General features: G+C 46.5%; 1 protein-coding gene across 4 annotated transcripts in view; it reads left to right on the forward strand.

Moving 5' to 3' along the window:
- Nucleotides 1–20,495, forward strand: part of LOC144491451 (solute carrier organic anion transporter family member 2A1-like) — a 450,593-nt gene that overhangs the window by 62,367 nt on the left and 367,731 nt on the right. The gene's annotated exons all lie outside the window — the stretch shown is intronic.

Genomic DNA, 20,495 nt, shown 5'->3' on the forward strand with positions numbered 1-20,495 from the left:
CTTCTAACTTCAGAGTAACTATTTTAAACACTGAGACTAAGCTCTGCACATGACACCATCTACACCCCACAACACCCCCGACCATGTACACACCCCAGCCTTACCCGACACCCCCTTCCCCTACCAGTCTCGCTTCCTGCTCCTCCCAAACTCCCCCCTCCCACCGTCTCCTTTAAACTTGCCACCTGCCCACCCCCCAGTCTTGTCTAACCCCACCCCTCCGGTCTCATCTAATCCTTCCCCTGGTTTCGTTTAACCCCATCTCTCTGGTCTCGTCTAACCACCCCCTATCCCTGCCCTCACCTAACCCCACCCCATCTCTCTAATTCCCCCCCCCCCAGTCTCTAAACGCCCCTCCCCCACCAGTCTCATCTAACCCCCTCCCCCCTCACCCACCAGTCTCACCTCCTCGCATCCCTTCCAGTCTTGTCTAACCCTGTCCCCCAGTCTCATCTCCTCCCTCTTCCCCGGTCTTGTCTAACCTCATCCCCCAGTCTCATCTCCTCCGCCGCCATCTCATCTAACCCTGCCCCCGAATCTCATCTAAACCCCCACCATCCCTGGTCTTGTCTCACTCTGCCCCCCATCTCATCTAACCCCCTACCCCCGGTTACATATAATCTGCCCCCCATCCCCCCAGTTTCATCTGCCCCCAATCCTCTCCTTTCTGGTCTGATCTTCCTCTGTGGATGTTTTTTATATGGACTTCCAGAAGGCCTTTGACAAAGTCCCACAAGAGAGACTATTGACTAAGTTGGAAAGAAGCCCATGTAATTGAGGGAATATTACTGACATGGCTGGGGAATTGGTTGAGTGGCAGGCGACAGAAGGTAAGAATAATGGGTAGGTACTCAAGTTGATAGGATGTGACTATTGGTGACCCACAAGAATCTGTGTCGGAGCCTCAGTTATTCACATTATTTATCAACGACTTCAATAATGGCACAGCAAGTCATCTAAATTTGCTGATGAGACAAAGTTTAGCGGCATTATGGACAGTGTAGATGACAGCATAAAATTACAAAGGGATACTGATAGACTAGGTGAATGGACAAAGCTGTGACAGATGGATTTCAATGGAAGGAAGTGTGAGGTTATTCATTTTAGACCGGCAAAGGATAGGTCAGGAAACTTTCCAGATGGTATGAAGCTAAATACAGTGGATGTCCAAAGAGACTTGCGGGTTTAGGTGCATAGATCTTTAAAATGCCAAGGACAGGGTACAGAAAAAAATCAAGAAGGCTAATGGAATACTGGCCTTTATATTTAGAGGCCTGGAGTATAAGGATGCAGAAGTTATAGAACACAGAACATAGGACAGTACAGCACAGAACAGGCCCTTCGGCCCACGATGTTGTGCCGAGCTTTATCTGAAACCAAGATCAAGCTATCCCACTCCCTATCATCCTGGTGTGCTCCATGTGCCTATCCAATAACCGCTTAAATGTTCCTAAAGTGTCTGACTCCACTATCACTGCAGGCAGTCCATTCCACACCCCAACCACTCTCTGCGTAAAGAACCTACCTCTGATATCCTTCCTGTATCTCCCACCATGAACCCTATAGTTATGCCCCCTTGTAATAGCTCCATCCACCCAAGGAAATAGTCTTTGAACGTTCACTCTATCTATCCCCTTCATCATTTTATAAACCTCTATTAAGTCTCCCCTCAGCCTCCTCCGCTCCAGAGAGAACAGCCCAAGCTCCCTCAACCTTTCCTCATAAGACCTACCCTCCAAACCAGGCAGCATCCTGGTAAATCTCCTCTGCACTCTTTCCAGCGCTTCCACATCCTTCTTATAGTGAGGTGACCAGAACTGCACACAATATTCCAAATGTGGTCTCACCAAGGTCCTGTACAGTTGCAGCATAACCCCACGGCTCTTAAACTCCAACCCCCTGTTAATAAAAGCTAACACACTATAGGCCTTCTTCACAGCTCTATCCACTTGACTGGCAACCTTTAGAGATCTGTGGATATGGACCCCAAGATCTCTCTGTTCCTCCACAGTCTTCAGAACCCTACCTTTGACCCTGTAATCCACATTTAAATTAGTCCTACCAAAATGAATCACCTCACATTTATCAGGGTTAAACTCCATTTGCCATTTTTCAGCCCAGCTTTGCATCCTATCTATGTCTCTTTGCAGCCTACAACAGCCCTCCACCTCATCCATGCTGCAACAATACAAAACTCTGGTTCGACCCCACTGGGAGTAAGTGTGAGCCGCCTCGTCTCTCCCCACGCATCCCCCCCCGTCTCGTCTCTCCCCACGACCCCCCCGTCCCATCTCTCCCCACGCCCCCCTGTCTCGTCTCTCCCCACGCCCCCCCGTCTCGTCTCCCCACGCCCCCCCCATCTCGTGTCTCCCTACGCCCCCCACCTTGTCTCTCTCCCCACGCCACCCCATCTTGTCTCCATACCAGGCAACATCCTGTAAATCATTTCTGTACCCTCTCCAAATCCTCCACATCCTTCTGGTAGTGTGGTGCCCAGCATTGAACTCTATATCCAAGTGCGGCCAAACTAAGGTTCTATAAAGCTGCAACACGACTTGCTAATTTTTAAACTCAATGCCTCAGCCAATGAAGACCAAGCATGCCCTATGTCTTCTTGACAACCTTCTCCACCTGCATTGCCACTTTCAGTGACCTGTGTACCTGTACACCCAGATCCCTCTGCCTATCAATACTCTTGAGGGTTCTGCCATTTACTGTATATTTCCTATCTGTATTAGACCTTCCAATATGCATTACCTCACATTTCTCCATATTGAACTCCACCTGCCATCTCTCCGCCCAAGTCTCCAACTGATCTACATGCTGCTGTATCCTCTGACGGTCCTTATTGTTATCCACAAATCCACCAACCTTCGTGTCGTCCGCAAACTTACTAATCAATCCAGTTACATTTTCCTCCAAATCATTTATATATATTACAAACACCAAAGGTCCCAGCACTGATCCCTGAGGAACGCCACTTGTCACAGCCCTCCATTCAGAAACACACCCTTCCACTGCTACCCTCTGTCTTCTTTGACCGAGTAAGAAGTCTCACAACATCAGGTTAAAGTCCAACAGGTTTATTTGGTAGCACAAGCCACAAGCCTTTGGAGCGCTGCCCCTTCATCAGGTGAGTGGGAGTTCTGTTCACAAACAGGGCATATAAAGACACAAACTCAATTTACAAAATAATGGGTGGAATGCGAGTCTTTACAGATAATCAAGTCTTAAAGGTACAGACAATGTGAGTGGAGAGAGGGTTAAGCACCAGTTAAAGAGATGTGTATTGTCTCCAGCCAAGACAGTTAGTGAGATTTTGCAAGCTGAGGCAAGTCGTGGGGGTTACAGATAGTGTGACATGAACCCAAGATCCCGGTTGAGGCCGTCCTCATGTGTGCGGAACTTGGCTATCAGTCTCTGCTCAGCGACTCTGCGTTGTCGTGTGTCGTGAAGGCCACCTTGGAAAACGCATACCCGAAGATCAGAGGCCGAATGCCAGGACCACTGAAGTGTTCCCCAACAGGAAGAGAACACCCCCACCTGGCGACCGTCGAGCGGTGCTCACCCACCCATCGCTGCAGCGTCTGCATGGTCTCCCCAATGTACCATGCCTCGGGACATCCTTTCCTGCAGCGTATCAGGTAGACAACATTGGCCGAGTTGCAAGAGTAGGTACCGTGTACCTGGTGGATGGTGTTCTCACGTGAGATGATGGCATCCATGTCGATGATCCGGCACGTCTTGCAGAGGTTGCTGTGGCAGGGTTGCGTGGCGCCGCGGTCACTGTTCTCCTGAAGGCTGGGTAGTCCGCTGCAGACTATGGTCTGCTCGAGGTTCTGTTCAGTGGTCTGTTCGCAGCGGACTACCCAGCCTTCAGGAGAACAGTGACCACGGCGCTGCGCAGCCCTGCCACGACAACCTCTGCAAGACGTACCGGATCATCAACACGGATGCCATCATCTCACGTGAGAACACCATCTACCAGGTACACGGTACCTACTCTTGCGACTCGGCCAACGTTGTCTACCTGATACGCTGCAGGAAAGGATGTCCCGAGGCATGGTATATTGGGGAGACCATGCAGACGCTGCGGCGATGGGTGGGTGAGCGCCGCTCGACAGTCGCCAGGTGGGGGTGTTCTCTTCCTGTTGGGGGGCACTTCAGCGGTCGGGGCATTCGGCCTCTGATCTTCAGGTAAGCGTTCTCCAAGGCGGCCTTCATGACACACGACAACGCAGAGGCGCTGAGCAGAGACTGATAGCCAAGTTCCGCACACATGATGACGGCCTAAACCGGGATCTTGAGTTCATGTCACACTATCTAGCAATTTTGAATAAACTTGATAAGTCCCCTGGGCCTGATTAAATATATCCTAGGAGTCTTTGGGAGGCAAGGGATGAGATTGCAGAGCCTTTGGCATTGATCTTTGCGTCCTCACTGTCCATGGGGGTGGTGCCAGAGGACTGGAGAGTGGCGAATGTGGTTCCTCTGTTTAAGAAAGGGAATAGAAATGACCCTGGTAATTATAGGCCGGTTAGTCTTACTTCGGTGGTCGGTAAGTTGATGGAAAATGTCCTCAGGGATAGGATTTACGACCATTTAGAAAGATGCAGCTTAATCCGGGATAGTCAGCACAGATTTGTGAAGGGCAAGTCTTGCCTCACAAATTTGATAGAATATTTTGAGGAGGTAACTAAGTATGTAGATGAAGGTAGTGCAGTTGATGTCATATACATGGATTTTAGTAAGGCGTTTGATAAAGTCCCCCATGGACGGCTTATGAAGAAAGTAAGGATGTGTGGGATAGAGGGAAGTTTGGCCGATTGGATAGGTAACTGGCTATCTAACAGAAGACAGAGGGTGGTGGTGGATGGAAAATTTTCGGACTGGAAAGTGGTTACCAGCGGAGTGCCACAGGGATCAGTGCTTGGTCCTCTGCTATTTGTAATTTTTATAAATGACTTGGAGGAGGGGGCTGAAGGGTGGATCAGTAAATTTGCTGATGACACCAAGATTGGTGGAGTAGTGGATGAGGTGGAGGGCTGTTGTAGGCTGCAAAGAGATATAGATAGGATGCAGAGCTGGGCTGAAAAATGGCAAATGGAGTTGAACCCTGACAAATGCGAGGTGATTCATTTTGGTAGGACTAATTTAAATGTGGATTACAGGGTCAAAGGTAGGGTTCTGAAGAATGTGGAGGAACAGAGAGATCTTGGGGTCCATATCCATAGATCTCTGAAGGTTGCCACTCAAGTGGATCGAGCCGTGAAGAAGGCCTATAGTGTGTTGGCGTTCATTAACAGGGGGTTTGAGTTTAAGAGCCGTGGTGTTATGCTGCAACTGTACAGGACCTTGGTGAGACCACATTTGGAATATTGTGTGCAGTTCTGGTCACCTCACTATAAAAAGGATGTGGAGACACTGGAAAGAGTGCAAAGGAGATTTACCAGGATGCTGCCTGGTTTGGAGGGTAGGTCTTATGAGGAAAGGTTGAGGGAACTTGGGCTTTTCTCTTTGGAGCGGAGGAGGTTGAGAGGAGACTTGATAGAGGTTTATAAGATGATGAGGGGGATAGATAGAGTGAACGTTCAAAGACTATTTCCTTGGGTGAATGGAGTGGTAACTAGGGGGCATAACTATAGGGTTCATGGTGGGAGATATAGGAAGGATATCAGAGGTAGGTTCTTTACTCAGAGAGTGGTTGGGGTGTGGAATGGACTGCCTGCAGTGATAGTGGAGTCAGAAACTTTAGGAATATTTAAGAAGCTATTGGATAGGCACATGGAGTACTTCGGGATGATAGGGAGGAAATAGCTTGATCTGGGTTTCAGACAAAGCTCGGCACAACAACGTGGGCCAAAGGGCCTGTTCTGTGCTGTACTGTTCTATGTTCTATCTGTAGCCCCCACGACTTGCCTCGGCTTGCAAAATCTCACTAACTGGAGACAATACACATCTCTTTAACCGGTGCTTAACCCTCTCTGCACTCACATTGTCTGTACCTTTAAGACTTGATTACCTGCAAAGACTCGCATTCCACCCATTATTTTGTAAATTGAGTTTGTGTCTTTATATGCCCTGTTTGTGAACAGAACTCCCACTCACCTGATGAAGGGGCAGCACTCCGAAAGCTTATGGCTTGTGCTACCAAATAAACCTGTTGGACTTTAACCTGGTTTTGTGAGACTTCTTACTGTGTTTACCCCAGTCCAACGCCAGCATCTCCACTTCTATGACCGAGCCAGTTCTGTATCCATCTTGCCATTTCACCTCTGATCCCGTGCGACTTCACCTGCTGTACTCGTCTGCCATGAGGGGCCTTGTCAAAGGCCTTACTGAAGTCCATGTAGACAATATCCACTGCCCTACCCTCATCAATCATCTTCGTCACTTCCTCAAAAAACTCGATCAAGTTAGTGAGACACGACCTCCTTAACAAAACCATGTTGCCTCTCACTAATATGTCCACTTATTTCTAAGTGGGAGTAAATTCTGTCTCGAAGAATCTTCTCCAATGATTTCCTTACCACTGACGTAAGGCTCACCGGCCAGTAATTACCGTGATTATCCTTGCTACCCTTCTTAAACAAAAGAACAGCATTAGCTATTCTCAAACCCTCTGGGACCTCCCCAGTAATGTGGAGATGCCGGCGTTGGACTGGGGTAAACACAGTAAGAAGTCTCACAACACCAGGTTAAAGTCCAACAGGCTTATTTGGTAGCAAAAGCCACTCGCTTTCGGAGCGCTGCTTCTTCATCAGGTGAGTGGGATTTCAGTTCACAAACAGGGCATATAAAGACACAAACTCAATTTACAAAATAATGATTGGAATGCGAGTCTTTACAGATAATCAAGTCTTAAAGGTACAGACAATGTGAGTGGAGAGAGGGTTAAGCACAGGTTAAAGAGGTGTGTATTGTCTCCAGCCAGGACAGTTAGTGAGATTTTGCAAGCCCAGGCAAGTCATGGGGGTTACAGATAGTGTGACATGAACCCAAGATCCCGATTGAGGCCGTCCTCATGTGTGCGGAACTTGGCTATCAGTCTCTGCTCAGCGATTCTGCGCTGTTGTGTGTCGTGAAGGCCGCCTTGGAGACCGCTTACCCGAAGATCAGAGGCTGAATGCCCATGACTGCTGAAGTGTTCCCCAACAGGAAGAAAACACTCTTGCCTGGTCTCACTAACTGTCCTGGCTGGAGACAATGCACATCTCTTTAACCTGTGCTTAACCCTCTCTCCACTCACATTGTCTGTACCTTTAAGACTTGATTACCCGTAAAGACTCGCATTCCAACCATTATTTTGTAAATTGAGTTGTGTCTTTATATGCCCTGTTTGTGAACTGAAATCCCACTCACCTGATGAAGAAGCAGCGCTTCGAAAGCTGTGGTTTTTGCCAGCAAAATAAACCTGTTGGACTTTAACCTGGTGTTGTGAGACTTCTTACTGTATCTCCTCATTGATCCACTGGAGCAAGCTGAGAGGGGTGATTGAAAGCAGCAGTGCTGGTAAGAGATTAATTGGATTAATTGAATTGTTTATTTATTTAATTAGTCAGCTAGTGTGTATTTTTTTGGCCTTTACTTTAACAGCAGTTTTTCAAGTTTAAAGTGAAAACTAGAAGTGGGCAGCAAAGGAGTCTGGGAAGGGTTTTTATTTTAACTTTAAAAGTCAGTTACCTGGGAGGTTCCCCCTCATTGATCCACTGGAGCAAGCTGAGAGGGGTGATTGAAAGCAGCAGTGCTGGTAAGAGATTAATTGGATTAATTGAATTGTTTATTTATTTAATTAGTCAGCTAGTGTGTGTATTTTTTTGGCCTTTACTTTAACAGCAGTTTTTCAAGTTTAAAGTGAAAACTAGAAGTGGGCAGCAAAGGAGTCTGGGAAGGGTTTTTTAAGCGCGTGAAGTATAAAAGGTAGGCTGCAGTATACAGCGGGCAGCGTCGGGAGCGGGCAGTGTAGTGTGTGGGAAGCAGAGTGTGAGCTATAAGACTTTGGCTCACAGGGCTTAGGCAGAAAGGGCGAGCAGGGGTGAGTTTAATTCATTTTTGCTGTTTCTACCTGGTACTGGCAAGGTATCTCGAGGGGATGGGTGTGCAGGCAGTGCAATGTTCCTCTTGCACTATGTTTGAGGTGAGGGACGACGACAGTGTCCCTACTGATTACACCTGTGGGAAGTGCACCCATCTGCAGCTCCTCCAAAACCGTGTTAGGGAACTGGAGCTGGAGTTGGATGAACTTAGGATCATCAGGGACGCAGAGATGGCCATAGACACAAGCTTTAGGAATACAGTTACTCCGAGGATTGAAAACAGATGGGTGACGGTGAGAGGGGCTGGGAGGAAGCAGTCAGTGCAGGGATCCCCGGTGGTCGTTCCCCTTAGCAACAAGTATTCCGCTTTGGATACGGTTGAGGGGGATGACATACCAGTGGGGAGCCGCAGTGAGAGGATCTCCAGCACTGTGTCCGTCTCTGTGGCTCGGGAGGGAAAGGGGGAGAGCGGGAGGGCGATAGTTATTGGGGACTCGTTAGTTAGAGGGATAGATAGGAGGTTCTGTGGCAGCAAAAGAGACTCACGGATGGTATGTTGCCTACCGGATGCCAAGGTCCGTGATGTCTCAGACCGTGTTTTCCGGATTCTGAAGGGGGAGGGGAAACAGTCACAAGTCGTGGTGCACATTGGTACCAATGACATAGGTAAGAGAAGGGACGGGGATTTAAAGCAGGAATTTCTGGAGCTGGGCTGGAAGCTGAGAGCCAAGACGAAACATGTGGTCATCTCTGGTACGTTGCCGGTACCACGTGATAGCGAGTTGAGGAACAGGGAGAGAGTGCAGTTAAATATGTGGTTGCAGGGATGGTGTAGGAGGGAGGGTTTCAGATACGTGGATAATTGGAACACGTTCTGGGGAAGGTGGGACCTGTACAAACAGGACGGGGTGCACCTGAACCAGAGGGGCACCAATATCCTCGGAGGGAAATTTGTTACGGCTCTTCAGGGGGGTTTAAACTAATTTGTCAGGGGAGTGGGAAAGGGAGTTGTAGTCCAGAAGTCAGTGAGGGTGGTGAGGTATTGGGGAAGGTATCAGGGTCAAGGGTGGGTACTGGTAGACAGGAAGGTGGGTTGAAGTGTGTCTACTTCAATGCAAGGAGCATCCGGAACAAGGTAGATGAACTTGGGGCGTGGATTGGTACTTGGGACTACGATGTTGTGGCCATTACGGAGACGTGGGTAGAACAAGGACAGGAATGGTTGTTGGACGTTCCGGGGTATAGATGTTTCAGTAAGTGTAGGGAAGCTGGTAAAAGTGGTGGAGGAGTGGCATTGTTAATCAAGGATAGTTTAACGGCTGCGGAAAGGCACTTCGTGGGGGATCTGCACACTGAGGTAATATGGGCTGAAGTTAGAAATAGGAAAGGAGCGGTCACGTTGCTAGGAGTTTACTATAGGCCCCCAAATAGTAATAGAGATGTGGAGGAAGAAATTGCTAGGCAGATTATGGATATGTGTGGGGGTCACAGGGTAGTTGTCATGGGGGACTTTAACTTTCCAAACATTGATTGGAACCTTTGTAGGTCAAATAGTTTGGATGGGGCAGTTTTTGTGCAGTGTGTGCGGGAGGGTTTCCTGACACAATATGTGGATGGGCCGACTAGAGGTGAGGCCACATTGGATTTGGTACTGGGAAATGAACCGGGCCAAGTGTTAGATTTGGTTGTGGGAGAGCAATTTGGAGATAGTGACCACAATTCGGTGTCTTTTGTTATTGCAATGGAGAGGGATAGGGCCGTACGGCAGGGCAAGGTTTACAATTGGGGGAGGGGTAATTATGATGCGATTAGGCAAGAATTAGGGGGCATAAGTTGGGAACAGAAACTGTCAGAGAAAGGAACTAATGAAAAGTGGAACTTTTTCAAGGAACAAATACTGGATGTCCTTGATAGGTATGTTCCTGTCAGGCAGGGAGGAAATGGCCAAGTGAGGGAACCATGGTTCACAAAAGAGGTGGAATGTCTTGTGAAAAGGAAGAGGGAAGCTTATGTAGGGATGAGGAAACAAGGTTCAGATGGCTCGATTGAGGGTTACAAGTTAGCAAGGAATGAGCTGAAAAAGGGGCTTAGGAGAGCTAGGAGGGGACATGAGAAGTCCTTGGCGGGTCGGATCAAGGAAAACCCCAAGGCCTTTTACTCTTATGTGAGGAATAAAAGAATGACCAGGGTGAGGTTAGGGCCGGTCAAGGACAGTAGTGGGAACTTGTGTATGGAGTCAGTAGAGATAGGCGAGGTGATGAATGAATACTTTTCTTCAGTGTTCACCAAGGAGAGGGGCCATGTTTTTGAGGAAGAGAAGGTGTTACAGGCTAATAGGCTGGAGGAAATAGATGTTCGGAGGGAGGATGTCTTGGCAGTTTTGAATAAACTGAAGGTCGATAAGTCCCCTGGGCCTGATGAAATGTATCCTAGGATTCTTTGGGAGGCAAGGGATGAGATTGCAGAGCCTTTGGCGTTGATCTTTGGGTCCTCGCTGTCCACGGGGATGGTGCCAGAGGACTGGAGAATGGCGAATGTTGTTCCTCTGTTTAAGAAAGGGAATAGAAATGACCCTGGTAATTATAGACCGGTTAGTCTTACTTCGGTGGTTGGTAAATTGATGGAAAGGGTCCTTAGGGATGGGATTTACGACCATTTAGAAAGATGCGGATTAATCCGAGATAGTCAGCACGGATTCGTGAAGGGCAAGTCGTGCCTCACAAATTTGATAGAATTTTTTGAGGAGGTAACTAAGTGTGTTGATGAAGGTAGGGCAGTTGATGTCATATACATGGATTTTAGTAAGGCGTTTGATAAGGTCCCCCATGGTCGGCTTATGATGAAAGTGAGGAGGTGTGGGATAGAGGGAAAGTTGGCCGATTGGATAGGCAACTGGCTGTCTGACCGAAGACAGAGGGTGGTGGTCGATGGAAAATTTTCGGATTGGAGGCAGGTTGCTAGCGGTGTGCCGCAGGGATCAGTGCTTGGTCCTCTGCTCTTTGTGATTTTTATTAATGACTTAGAGGAGGGGGCTGAAGGGTGGATCAGTAAATTTGCTGATGACACCAAGATTGGTGGAGTAGTGGATGAGGTGGAGGGCTGTTGTAGGCTGCAAAGAGACATAGATAGGATGCAAAGCTGGGCTGAAAAATGGCAAATGGAGTTTAACCCTGATAAATGTGAGGTGATTCATTTTGGTAGGACTAATTTAAATGTGGATTACAGGGTCAAAGGTAGGGTTCTGAAGACTGTGGAGGAACAGAGAGATCTTGGGGTCCATATCCACAGATCTCTAAAGGTTGCCAGTCAAGTGGATAGAGCTGTGAAGAAGGCCTATAGTGTGTTAGCTTTTATTAACAGGGGGTTGGAGTTTAAGAGCCGTGGGGTTATGCTGCAACTGTACAGGACCTTGGTGAGACCACATTTGGAATATTGTGTGCAGTTCTGGTCACCTCACTCTTGGAAGGATGTGGAAGCGCTGGAAGGAGTGCAGAGGAGATTTACCAGGATGCTGCCTGGTTTGGAGGGTAGGTCATATGAGGAAAGGTTGAGGGAGCTAGGGCTGTTCTCTCTGGAGCGGAGGAGGCTGAGGGGAGACTTAATAGAGGTGTATAAAATGATGAAGGGGATAGATAGAGTGAACGTTCAAAGACTATTTCCTCGGGTGGATGGAGCTATTACAAGGGGGCATAACTATAGGGTTCGTGGTGGGAGATACAGGACGGATATCAGAGGTAGGTTCTTTACGCAGAGAGTGGTTGGGGTGTGGAATGGACTGCCTGCAGTGATAGTGGAGTCAGACACTTTAGGAACATTTAAGCGGTTATTGGATAGGCACATGGAGCACACCAGGATGATAGGGAGTGGGATAGCTTGATCTTGGTTTCAGATAAAGCTCGGCACAACATCGTGGGTCGAAGGGCCTGTTCTGTGCTGTACTGTTCTATCTCTCCTGTATCCAGTGAGGTTACAAAGATTTCTCTCAAGGCCCCAGCAATTTCCTCCCTTCATAGAATCATAAAATCTTACGGTGCAGGAGGAGGCCATTCGGCCCATCAAGTCTGCACTGACCACAAACCCACACAGGCCCTAACCCTATAACCTCATGCATTTACCCTTGCTAGACCCCTTACACTAAGGGGCAATTTATCATAGAAATCATAGAAACCCTACAGTACAGAAAGAGGCCATTCGGCCCATCGAGTCTACACCGACCACAATCCCACCCAGGCCCTATCCCCATATCCCTACATATTTTACCCACTAATCCCTCTAACCTACACATCTCAGGACACTAAGGGGCACTTTAAGCATGGCCAATCAACCTAACCCGCACATCTTTGGAATGTGGGAGGAAACCAGAGCATCCGGAGGAAACCCACGCAGACACGAGGAGAATATGCAAACTCCACACAGACAGTGACTTAAGCCGGGAATCGAACCCAGGTCCCTGGAGCTGTGAAGCAGCAGTGCTAACCACTGTGCTACCGTGCCGCCAATTTAGCGTGGCCAATCCGCCTAATCCACACATCTTTGGAGTGTGGGAGTACTGTGTACAGTTTTGGTCTCCTTACTTGAAAAAGAATATACTGGCACTGGAGGGGGTGCAGACAAAATTCACTAGGTTGATTCCGAAGTTGAGAGGGTTGGCTTATGAGGAGAGACTGAGTAGACTGGGGATATACTCATTGGAATTCAGAAGAATGAGGGGAGATCTTATAGAAACATATAAGGTTATGAAGGGAATAGATAAGATAGAAGCATGGAAGTTGTTTCCACTGGCAGGTGAAACTAGAACTAGGGGGCATAGCCTCAAAATAAGGGGAAGCAGATTTAGATCTGAGTTGAGGAGGAACTTCTTCACATAAAAGGTTAGGTTGATTGGCCATGCTAAAATTGCCCCTTAGTGTCCTGAGATGAGTAGGTTAGAGGGATTAGCGGGTAAAATATATGGGGGTAGGGCCTGGGTGGGATTGTGGTCGGTGCAGACTCGATGGGCCGAATGGCCTCTTTCTGCACTGTAGGGTTCTATGAAATCTATGAAAGGGTTGTGAATCTGTGGAATTCCCTGCCCAGTGAAGCAGTTGAGGCTACCTCATTGAATGTTTTTAAGGCAAGGATAGATAAGTTTTTGAACAGTAAAGGAATTAAGGGTTATGGTGAGCGGGCGGGTAAGTGGAGCTGAGTCCACAAAAAGATCAGCCATGATCTTATTGAATGGTGGAGCAGGCTTGAGGGGCCAGATGGCCTACTCCTGATCCTAGTTCTTATGTTCTTAAAACGGAGGAAACCCACGCAGACACGGGGAGAATGTGCAAACTCCATACAGACAGTGACCCGAGCCAGGAATTGAACCCGGGTCCCTGGCGCTGTGAGGCAGCAGTGCTGGCCACTTTGCCACCGTGCCACTCTTGCCTCTCTCAGTATTCTGGGGTATATTCCATCAGGCTCTGGGAACTTGCCTACTTTAATGTTTTTCAAGACCCCCAGTGCCTACTTTTTGATCTCAACATGACCCAAACTATCTACACACCCTTCCCCAGACTCTTCATCTACCAAGTCCTTCTCTTGGTGAATAATGACGCAAAGTACTCGTTTAACACCTTGCCCATTTCCTCTGGCTCCACACATAGATTCCCTCCCCTGTCCTTCAGTAGGCCAACCCTCTCCCTGGCTTCCCTGTTGCTCTTTATATATTTATAAAAAGCTTTGGGATTTTCCTTAATCCTGCTGGCCAATGACTTTTCATGACCCCTTTTAGCCTTCCTGACTCCTTGCTTAAGTTTCTTTCCACTTTCCTTGTATTCCACACTTGTTTTGTGTGTTCCCAGTCTCCTGGGCTTGACAAATGCTTCCTTTTTCTTTTTGACTAGGCTCACAATATCTCTTGTTATCCAAAGTTCCCGAAACTTGCCATACTTATCCTTCATCCTCACAGGAATGTGCCGGTCCTGAATTCCTATCAATTTACACTTGAAAGCCTCCCACATGCCAGATGTTGATTTGCTCACAAACACCTGCCCCCAGTCTACATTTTGTTGTAATTAGCCTTCCCCCAATTTAGCACCTTCACCCAAGAACTACACTTATCTTTTTCCATCAGTACCTTAAAGCTTACTGAATTGTGGTCACTGTTCCCGAATCCCTCCCCTACTGAAACGTCGACCACCTGGCCGAGCTCATTCCCCAATACCAGGTCCAGTACGGCCCCTTCCCTAGTTAGACTATCTACATACTGTTTCAAGAAGCCCTCCTGGATGCTCCTTCGAAACCCTGCCACATTCACGGCCCTCGCACTAAGTGAATCCCAGTCAATATGGGGGAAGTTAAAATCACCGACCATAACAACCCTGTTACTTTTACACCTTGCCAAAATCTGCCTACATATCCGTTCCTTTATCTCCCACTGGTCCATATCCCTTTATTCATTGCCTATTGTTGGAGGTAAAAAACCTCTGACACTATTAGTGGATCAAAGTGCAGGTTTATTTTCACAATTGTGGGAGAAGTGAGGTTCCTAACAGTGGACCCCCAGCCTTCTCATCAAATATGAGTTAAGAACAGAGTTTTATACCTCTCGGTGTACAGAATCTCGCTGTGTGAGCAATCTCCAAGGCCGCGATCGTTCGTCATTGCCTTGAAACAATATCACAGGTTTTGCACAAACAAGTTAATCTGATATACATTCAGGAGACAACGGTTTTCCCTTATCTGGTCTGAGAAACAATGAATTCTAACCAAAACAATGAATTCTAACAAAAACAATGAATTCTACAGCACTTCTCATACAAGCTCTAAATATCACAGAGGTTACTTTGACACTTTAAGTTTTGAAGTTTATTAACCCATTCCCGACTTCACTCCCCCCTTTTTGGTCGTGTCCAGGTGGTCTACACATGGCCCCTATGACCAACTCAGAACCACATGTTATCGGGGAATGAGCCCAGCTCCTTAGTCGGGAGGTCTGCCCCCTCCGCCTGTACACTTGCGACCGTCATAATTCGTGCTGTTACTGTTTTGCAACAGGCGTTCAATACTGCCATACAAACACAGCAAGTAATTACAATTACAATTAATACAATCAATCCATGCATCAGGTATGAACCCCACGACCCGAACCATTGCCCCAGCCAGTCCGGAGGGTTATAATCATGATATTGGTTCCCTTCTTCCTGTATTGCTTTTGCTACTTGTTTGATATGATCTGCTAAGCGAGTTATATTCTCCGAAGCTTCGGGAATATACGTACAACATTTGGAGCCAACTATGGCACGTGTTCCTCCTTGGGAGGCTAGCACATAATCGAGTCCAAAGATGTGCGGGTTAGGTTGATTGGCCAGGTTAAAAGAAAATTGCCCCTTAGAGTCCAGAGATGCGTAGGTTAGAGGGATTAGCGGGTAAAATATGTGGGGGTAGGGCCTGGGTGGGATTGTGGTCGGTGCAGACTCGATGGGCCGAATGGCCTCTTTCTGCACTGTAGGGATTCTATGATTCTATGAGTGCTAAACGGTTCTGTCACGCCACAGTCCAAATAGCTACGACCTCGGCTGATATTTCAGAGACGGCCATGCTCACCTCCTCTAACCCATTTTTAGTCTCATTTGCAATTTTCTCTCGGGTTGAGGCCATCTGTATAAGTTCCTGTGCTGCCTTTGCCATCCCAAAAAATAGGTAGGCTATCATAAAGAACCATTCTGTCTCACTAACGGCTTGCAGGTGTATCTCGGGGTGGTCCCGTAAGTCAGTGTAATGGTGAATATAGGGCACCACATATGCCAAATAACACGATCCTGCCCAATTCCAGGGAAGCCACGGATAGACATTGCTTCCACAGACAAAATAGGTCCATTATATGCAGTCATCTCGCTTACATAAGCGGAGGAGAGGCTAACCGGGACGGTGGCTTTGGGGCACGGGATTGTGACCTGTATCATGGCCTCAGTGTCATCAGTGATATCAAGCTACGGCCAACAGGTATGGTTCCATTTCTTGTCAGGCAGATAACTCCCCTTTGTTGATTTTTCACAATGAAGTAGGGTGGGGAATCTGATCTGTCATAGTTGGGTTGATAATGTTTCTTAAAGGTCGATAAAGTGCACCCCCCGCCCCCTAGCCTTGAAACAACATCACTGTTGCTGATACCCTGCATAGTGGTACCCGATGGGGTTTTAAATGTCAGTTTCCTTGACCCTTTCTGGGTTCCATTCTGATTTAAAACCCATTCAATTACTTCTGGAGCTGATAAAGGGATAGGGAATAAGGGAATTCCTCCCTTTCCTCCGTGCGTGGGAATATGTGAACAGACCCAGCACTTGCTCAGATTCGATTGTGATGCATACAGATAAGACATATACACAAAGGTATTCATACAATAGACAGAGTCATCGTTACAGAGATGATCACTGTGCTTCATCCCTAAATTCTCATAATTCCATCTATATTTTCCTGCTATGGCTAACAGGGCCAGGGTCGTGGGAAGCAGCATGAAAAGCATCTTATTACTTACTAATATTCCACGCGACCGTTATACAATGGTCCAAAGGCTATATCGCCCACGCACGACACCGCGAACCCGCGAACCCATTCCGCTTGCTTGTAGGTCAATGTTTGCAATTGGATCTGTTTGTTTTGTACCTGGGTAACAAAGATACTTCCAAGGATTACTTCGGCATGGCATTGGAGGATGAGAAACTGGTTACTGCCTATAAACTAGGAAATAAAGAAGTGAAAATAGACTCCAGGAAAGTAGTCTTTGACACATATTTTCCAATTAATTTCAGCATATTCAACTGAGTTTATACAGGCACAGATATCTCCACTAATTATAACTTCATACGGCTCATTTCATTTTTGTACAAGCCCTGATTTGTTAGGTAATATTTTTACTAGGACATCCCACTGTTGGGACTGTCAGGGAGCATTTCAAGCTCTCTCTGCATCTCTTATTTCTTGATTGTTTTTTATCGATTTATGCATCCCTTTTAGTTGGGTGCTTAGTTCCAAAACATATCTCCTGATTTTATCTTTTAGTGGACCTACATCGGTCCCACCTGTTATGATGCTTTCTGGTAATTGCATCGTCCGTCCTGTCATTAGCTCATAAGGGGTTAATCTGGTTGTTCGGTTTGTAGCAACCCTTAATCTCATTTAGTATGGTGGGCAATACCTTCATCCACGTTTTTTTCCCCCAATGTCTGTATGGCTTTCGCCGGTGCAAAGTATTTTTGCCCAATGTAATTAATTGTGCTATGCTTTAAGTTAATTTAAGCTAATTTGACCTCATCAGCTTGGAATTCTGAGCCCAACTTAGAAACTTAGCTGCATTCTCTGATAGTACAAATGTAAGGTAAACAAACTTTCTCATGGCCAAGTTGTTGATGTAGCAGGAGACTGCTTGCATGTAATAATAATATCTAATTTAGTTATGCTTTAGAAACAGATGTTTTGTTTTGTTCAATCTCAGTGCTGGTTTTTGGCTGCTCTCTCTCTCCTTTCTCTAAACCGTTATTTCGAAAACAATGCTTAAAGAAAGGCATATTTACTTCAGATCAGTCGAGTTTATTCTGAAGAAATAAACAGACCCTTCAGTTGGCTTGGTGCGAATCAAACAACACTTTGCACTGGCTGCAGCTGGCTAATTCTATCAAAAGACATCGCTTTCCCCATTAAGATCACATGCCATACAGCTCCGATCTTTATATGATGTATTCTAATTTGATCCTTTGTTTGTCCACATTTGAAAGTGCAATGTTTAAGCAGAAATGATCCTTCTATAGACAGATTGTCTCATGAGGTAAACACCAGTGTTTCATGGTCATAGATGCCAATTGTATGCTGCCAGACACAGCTCTTTAAAAACACAGATAACCGAATAAGCCGTTTGTTGTGTGCAGTCGAATGCTGCAAGATTTTTGAGTCTGGCTGCAACTCTTTCTCTCTCTCTCTCTCTCTTAAGTAATCCGGTTTCACTTCCTGTCATGTTAATGTTAATTGTGCAAGTTATTACAAATTATGGCAAAGAATGGTTACATGTTTGGAATGACGAGCCTTTTTCCCCACAGCATTCTGTTTTTATTAATACACAATATATTTTATAAAATTGGTTAAGGGTCTTCAGGATTTGATTTTTCTCGGGTATCTCAAAACCCTCTTAATTTAATTTTTAAATTAATCTGTTTCCATTTTTAAACTGAGCTCCAGATCAGAATTCCTTGCACTTTTAGAACGATGACAAGCACAATACATGTAACAATAACAAGAGTTACTTGATTAGAAATGTTTTGGTTTGCTTCCTAGCTGACGAGGTTTTAAGCTTTGCAGTGTTTTTATATTTGGAAAACATTGAACAATAGATGGCACATGCAATTCCAATGGCAGTATATAATTTTAACTAGTTACTGATGCGCGATAAATCACACGGGAGGCAGGATGTACCCGGGAAATAAAGGCTTTTATTGCCAACAATAACGGAGCTACTATATACAATATACAATCCCAGACTAAAGGGTCACCAGGCAGAGCAGTGACCTTTATACCTCTCCCAGGAGGCGGAGCCAACTGGGGTGTACCATAGGACTATATTAACAGGTAGAACAGCCCAACCCTAACCCCAACAGTAACATATCTACAGACTCATAGTACTGGCCAGACCATGGCTCAGCACTCCTGGTGGTAACCAACAATGGTTCACCACATTCACCCCTCCTTTGAAAACAAAGGCCGGCGGGGTACAAAACACAGAACAATTGTTCATCTGTCTATACGTTCAAACGGTCTGGGGGACCGCACCGTCGCTGTGACCTCCTCAACACCGGCGATGATGCCGGTTCAGGCAATCGCGGTGACCTTCTCTCCAAGGCGGTGTCCAGTGACTCCTCCAGTTCCTCACGGGCCGGTAGACCCCGAGGTGGTGACAATCCGCTGGACTCGGGCACGCCTCGAAGTGGCGACAATCTCCTGGACTCAGGCAAGTTGTACACGGGAGTAAGAGGATTAAGTGGTGGTCCCGATACTGCTCGCGCCGTGTCAGGAGGGGAGATAATGGTTGGGGGGTCCCTAACTGGGGGTGTGGGAGCGACAGGGGTTTCCAAGCCCCCTGCTGGCGCCAGATCTCGAATCGAGACCGTGTCCTCTCGCCCGTCAGGATATGCCACATAGGCATACTGAGGGTTGGCGTGGAGGAGATGGACCTGTTCAACCAAAGGGTCGGACTTGCGGGTCCTAACATGCCGCCGCAGGAGGACAGGTCCTGAGTATGTCAACCAAGACAGTAATGAGGTCCCAGAGGAAGACTTCCTAGGGAATGAAAACATTCTCTCATGAGGAGTTGCGTTGGTTGCCGTACACAGGAGTGAGCGTATGGAGTGGAGTGCATCAGGGAGTACCTCTTGCCAACGGGAGACTGGAAGACCTTTAGACCTCAACGCCAGTAAGACAGCCTTCCAGACTGTAGCATTCTCTCGTTCGACCTGTCCGTTACCCCTTGGGTTGTAGCTCGTGGTTCTACTAGAGGCAATCCCTTTTGAGAGCAGGTATTGCCTCAAGTCGTCGCTCATGAACGACGAGCCCCTCTCGCTGTGGATATAACAGGGGTAACCGAACAGGGTGAAAAGATCACGTAATGCCTTGATAACCGTGGCAGCGGTCATATCAGAACAGGGAATGCCAAAAGGGAATCGTGAGTACTCATCAATCTTTATTTGTATTAACAACTGAGGTTTTAATTGATTAATCTCCTGCTGTAACTCGGGATAATCAGAACTACGATTCATTGATTTGATAAGAGTTTAAACTGACTCAGAGACAGTATATTCACCTTATTCATTTGTTCCTGCTGTTCTATTTTTCACAAAATTACTTATTATTTTTTAACTTCTCAACTACACTCTTATAATTTCGACTTCAAGACAAGGAAAGAGCACATGGTCCTTCCAAGGTTTAACTCCTTTCTCAACATTATAACGAACAACAACAAAACATTCATGCAATCACGTTGTTAAACACACAGATACACATGGAAGCTTCCAACATTTATTCAGACTTAACATCTTAAACTGGGATGGAAGTAAAATATTTAAGAATACAGACCGTTGATTAACAGTCGCTTTTATGCTGCTGCCTTCCAAGCTGTAATTCAACTCAAAACAGAAGTAAATTCAAGAAATCTTATCACTTTAATCTTTAACCGTTTGTAACGAATACTTCCCCAGCATTTTCTTATCTCATTTATTCCACTGAATTATTTCCCTCATCTCTAATTATATTGATTTGTCAATTTGGTATTATAGGCGGGCACTCCCTTTTAGCCCGTCTGTCATTTAATACAGTTTCATGGTTGATCCATGTAACACATTTTAATTAGAATGCATTATGGCAGTATAACAATTCCCAGTATGACACACGCACTCCCATTCTACCTTATGTAACTCCCTTCTCTGTTAAATTTTGACTGTATCTTAA

Source organism: Mustelus asterias, chromosome 3, assembly GCF_964213995.1.
Source record: "Mustelus asterias chromosome 3, sMusAst1.hap1.1, whole genome shotgun sequence".
Classification (NCBI taxonomy): Eukaryota; Metazoa; Chordata; class Chondrichthyes; order Carcharhiniformes; family Triakidae; genus Mustelus; species Mustelus asterias.